Source organism: Coenobita brevimanus, chromosome 110 (genome assembly GCF_032717465.1).
Source record: "Coenobita brevimanus isolate Jiangsu-jjx chromosome 110, ASM3271746v2, whole genome shotgun sequence".
Classification (NCBI taxonomy): Eukaryota; Metazoa; Arthropoda; class Malacostraca; order Decapoda; family Coenobitidae; genus Coenobita; species Coenobita brevimanus.
The window spans coordinates 30,291,668-30,297,086 of record NC_137063.1 but is presented as its reverse complement, the minus strand read 5'-3'; the positions used below and the strand labels follow the sequence as shown (position 1 = coordinate 30,297,086).

Below are 5,419 nucleotides of genomic sequence, written 5' to 3'. Positions count from 1 at the left end.
CAGTTTACTCTCATCTTCCGAAGTGAGGGTACGTATGTTTCTTCTTGCTGACTTCAAGGACTTTTTCACCCCCATGCAAAGGGCCCTGTGACCTTTACCCCCTACTAAACCTCGTGTGGAAAGAGGTAAATGGCTGACAATTGATAAAAGAGTGACTACGAGCTTTCTATGAGTAAAATAGTGCAAGTGGAATTGTAAATAATGTGTAAATAATGTGTAAACAGCAAGTGAAAGTAATGAATGTAAATATACGTGAACAATGGAAAATAGTTTTATAAGTTACTTCAAGTGCCAGTGCATAACACAGTGTAAATAAAATAGAAATGTAAATAACGTAAATAAAATAGAGAACGTAAATAGAAATGTAAATGAGTAGTATTATAAGAATACGAGTATATACCACGTTGAGTACACCGCTTCCCGTTCAATCAGCGAAGTTAAGCAACGTTGGGTCTGGTTAGTACTTGGATGGGTGACCGCCTGGGAACACCAGATGCTGTTGGCATCCCTACGTCAAGTGGGGTTGGTGGAGGATTAGTGCCCCTCCCTGTAAAACAATTAACTCTAAGCCCTTGGCCACCCTGTCTGGGATACATGGCGTCTGGCAATGAATGAATGAATGAACGAGTATATACCCTAGAAGTAATGAAAGTGAAAGTTTCATTCTAGCATGTCTGAATGCTATGAGTTATGAGAGTGAAGATGAAAGTGACATTCACTCTCAATGCTAGTATACAGGACGAGAAAGTGAATGCTACGTATTTTACTGAAAGAAATCGAATCCCTACAGTGAAAATAAACTAATACTACTGAAGGAAACTTATGGATAAAGACTGTAGATATATATAAGTGTTATATAGTAATAGAAATATAAAGTGTGAGGGGTTTTATGAATAATAAATGGCAGAGTACCAAGAGCGAACTAGTGCCAGTGTGACGATCAGACGCGCTCGTAATTTCCATTGCTTTCACAGTGTTTTTTTTGAGTATGGATCCCAAACTACTTGAAAATTGTAGAATAGTGTTTATAGTGTTTGTATCTGGCTGTGGTAATCATATTACGGGTTGTCGGTAAGTGTAAAGTGGAGACTTCGTTACCCTACTTCAGAGGTCTCCACAAGTCCTACGGTAACAGACGAAGGCTCAACAATCATTCCAGGAGAAAGCTGAAGGTATGTGCCAAAAGCATATTTAATTTTATTATTCTAGGACTAATAATTGATTTTTGGCAAATATTTTTTGAGAGTCTGTCGGAGCCCAAATAACCCCGCAGGACACGCAAGTCATTGGTAAACAAGCCTGCGGTGTAGGGGTTAACTGCGCTCTCCACGTAACGGGGGTCAAGCGGGTCACTACCTTTGCGCAGGTACATGCACACTCCTCGATTACAGGTAACACTAAACGTTGCCTCATCAGACCATAACACTGACAACCATTGGTCCTTACCCCAGTTAAGGTACTTGTTAGCAAAGGCAAGCCTACAAAGTTGCTGGTAACATGTAAGAAAAGGCTTTCTCACAGGCCTGTGACTTGTGTAACCAAGTTCATGGACTCTTCGAGACACGGTGCGCACTGAAACCTCACCAAACACTTCTGGGTTGCTCTCCTTAATTTTCCTTGCACTCACATGAGGATTAGACTCCACTGCACATTTTAACACATTAACAGACCTCAGGGAAGTTTTCCTAGGCCTACCAGACCGCGGTTTCTTTGTTGGAACGTCACCACTATTTTCCACTCAACAGCGGGCACACCAACTCCGCACTGTTGATCGAGCCACACCAACCAAATCACTAATTTCCTTCTTGGGGTGGCCTGCCTCCTTTAGAGCAATGATCTGTGATATGACTTCACTCGAAAGTTCACGGGTAGGGGCCATAACAAAGTGGCTAAAGCCAAAACACTGCGGGACACTAGGTAAAAAAAATGGCGCAAGAAGAGAGGGAGGCATGGCGGGGTTCCTCTCTCTCATGCACCCCGTAGGCAACTGAGGCGGGAGCCAACCAGCACGCAGTAAGGCCTCAAGCTGCTGTGATGTCATGTTAGCGGCCCAAACATCTGGCTCAATTTTTAGTACCAAAAATGGGTGATTCTTTTTTCGCCAAAAGTATTGCGCGCCCTGCCATAGGTGCTCGATACTTCTGACGAGCACTGTGTATATATATATATATATATATATATATATATATATATATATTTGTATATAGTCATGCAGTATACTGTATACATATACCCAGTATATACATTATAATATATATTTGTATATATATATATATATATATATATTATATATGATATATACATACAGTATACTGTGTACATATACCTGGTATAGAATTCAACTAATCAAATTTTGATGCATTTTGGAGTGGTGTACCTACCTCACTTTTCGATGCAGAGTCGCGTATTTCGATGTTTTCAGGGCCAGACTCCAACCAAAACAAGCAAAAATAATATTTTTGATGCGAACCAAAATGCTACAATAGAAGTGAAGGAAAATTATAAGAAAAAGTATGAGCCTAACCTAATATTGTATGTGACATGTGCTCTGAGGGCCAGACTCCAACCAAAACAAGCAAAGATAATGTTTTTGATGAAAACCAAAATGCTAGAAGTGAAGGAAAATTATAAGAAAAAGTATGAGCCTAACATAATATCATATGTGACATGTGCGCTCAGGGCCAGACTCTAACCAAAACAAGCAAAGATAATATTTTTGATGCGAACCAAAATGCTAGAAGTGAAGGAAAATTATAAGAAAAAGTATGAGCCAAACCTAATATCGTATGTGACGTGTCAAGAAGAGAATGAAAATCAACCTCATTTATTCATATGTGAAGCATACAATGATATGGTTCCAAGACAATTCTCTGTCAAGTCAATTCACTGTAAGATAATTCCCCGCCAAAACATGAACGATTTCCCATCGGGACAATTCGCACCCTGGACGATTCCCAGTCATTCTATAACTATAGTTATTATTGATTAATCAATACGTAATAACTTGAAGATATAACGAGAAATTAAAGAAAAAGAATCAGTAACAGAAATACTAAAACAAAATGAATTACAGGTGGTAGCAAATACAGTAGGCAGAATACTGAAACGAAGTGAAGTACAGTAATTATGAATATAAGGAGCAACATAGAAATGAACAATAGAGACTGAGAGAAAAAAAAAAGTCATGTTATTTAAGGACAAGAGCTCCCGGTTAGGAGTAGGCATCAACAACAACAAGCCATATGCAAGGTGATGTTCTGTTGTCGGCGGCCATCTTGCGACTGTCCTGCACTTTCAGCCTGTACCTTCCACGTGTGGACATGCATTTCACTGCAATATTGTTGTGTGTATTTTCTTTGTATTTTAGTTGCAACTTACCTGTTTCAAGATGGCAAGCAAGAGTGGTTCTCCGGGTAGCAGTGGTAATGGAGAAGAGCACCCTGGCACCTCTAAATCTTCGCAGCCAAAGGAGAAATGGCAATACAGGAAAGGGCAGAAATACACCAAGTATACACTTGCAGACAGTATGGCAATACAATGCAGAACTACAGTTACTTAACCACAATTATGGTTCATAAAGTTTACAGGGTGTGTGGGCAAAAAATCATGATTTTACTTAGTTAGGTTCGGAGGCCCCGGACCCAAACTAATTTTTCCCATAAGAAGTTCAGTTTAAATTTCGATGATTTGAATTTTGCGTTGATTTTTAGGTACCCATGCCTATCGAAATCCAAGAATCCACTGTATATATACATATATATATATATATATATATATATATATATATATACAATATATTTATCTATAGCCTGATGCCCTAATCCCACAAAGGGTGGCCATAGACAAAATGCCTCCAAGTCGCTCTGTCACCCACCATTTGACTGCCCTCCCCCCAGCTCACTCTTCCCTCCCTCATATACCTCTCAGCTCCATCCCTCCACCTCATCCTCGGTCTTCCCCTCCCTCTCCCACCCTCCACTTCACCTACATACACCCATTTATTCAGTTTTTCTTTCTCCATTCTCTCCACATGTCCAAACCACCTCAGTGTATTTCTCCTAATTTTCTCAACCACATCCACATCCACTCCACAATGTTCCTTAACTTCTTCGTTCGTCAACCTGTCCCTCCATGTCACTCAACATGCTCCTCTCAGGTAACTCATTTCCACTGCTCTCACTCTTGACTTGTTCCCCTCTAGCAAGGTCCATGCCCCGCTTCCATACGTCAGGGTAGGGATCACAATACAGGTACTATCATGCAGTGACTTCTCAGCTTCCATACTCACCTCCCTGTTTCTCATCACTGCTTTCAGTGAACCAACAACCTTCCTTCCCTGCTGTACCCTTTCACGCACTTCATCCCCCAACGTTCCATACTTACTCATCACGCCACCCAAGTACTTGAATGCACTCACATTCTCCATATCCCCACCATCCGACCTCACTGTACACTCTGTGACATAATTGCTCTCAAACACCATAACTTTACTCTCTCTTACATTAACTTTCAGATTCTTCTTCCTGCACACTGTCCCAAATTCATTCACCAAACCTTGCAACTCCCATTCATCTTCACTCAACAATACTGTATCATCAGCAAACAGCAACACCGGAATCTTCCAAATCTCACCCTCATTCATTAGAGCCACCCCCACATCCACTGCCCTACCTTGCACCTCCTTTACAACCCCATCCACCTATATATTAAACAGCCATGGAGACATCACACAACCCTGTTTCAGTCCCACATTGAGATCAAAGAACTCACTCAACTCACCATCCACTTGCACCGTAGCCCTAGCTCCTTTGTACATACTCTTCACAGCACTCAGTAATTTCCCCTCCACTCCATATATTCTTAATACCTTCCACATACCTTGCCTATCTATTCTGTCATAAGCTTTCTCCAAGTCCATGAAGGCAGCATACACTTTCTTTTCCTTCTCTAGATACTTCTCCACTAAACTTCTTAGAACAAATATCTGATCTACACTCTTTTCCCTTCCTAAATCCCCCATGTACTTCTCCAATTAGCTCCTCTGTCATTATGCCTAACCCTATCAATGAGTATTCTACCATATATTTTTCCAGTCACACTAAGAAGGCAAATACCCCTATGGTTACCACATACTTCTCTCTCCCCTTTTCCTTTGTATAAAGGAACAGTTATACCTGATTTTCAGTCCTTTGGAACCTTTCCCTCTTCCCAAGCCAATCTACACAACTTCCATATCCACTCCACAACAATCTCACCCCCATACCTCAGCATTTCACCACACACTCCATCAATTCCTGGGGTCTTTCTCATCTTGATCTTCTTCATTGCTTCCAATACTTCCGCCCTACTGATCTCTTCCTCCCTCCACTCATTTCTTCTTCTCCCAGCCATTCCCCAACCACTTATACTCGCACTGCTC

General features: G+C 41.0%; 1 pseudogene; it reads left to right on the top strand.

Annotated features, from left to right (window-relative positions):
* Nucleotides 1-386: 386 nt before the first annotated feature.
* LOC145417638 (5S ribosomal RNA) lies at nt 387-507 on the top strand (annotated as a pseudogene).
* Nucleotides 508-5,419: the final 4,912 nt, after the last annotated feature.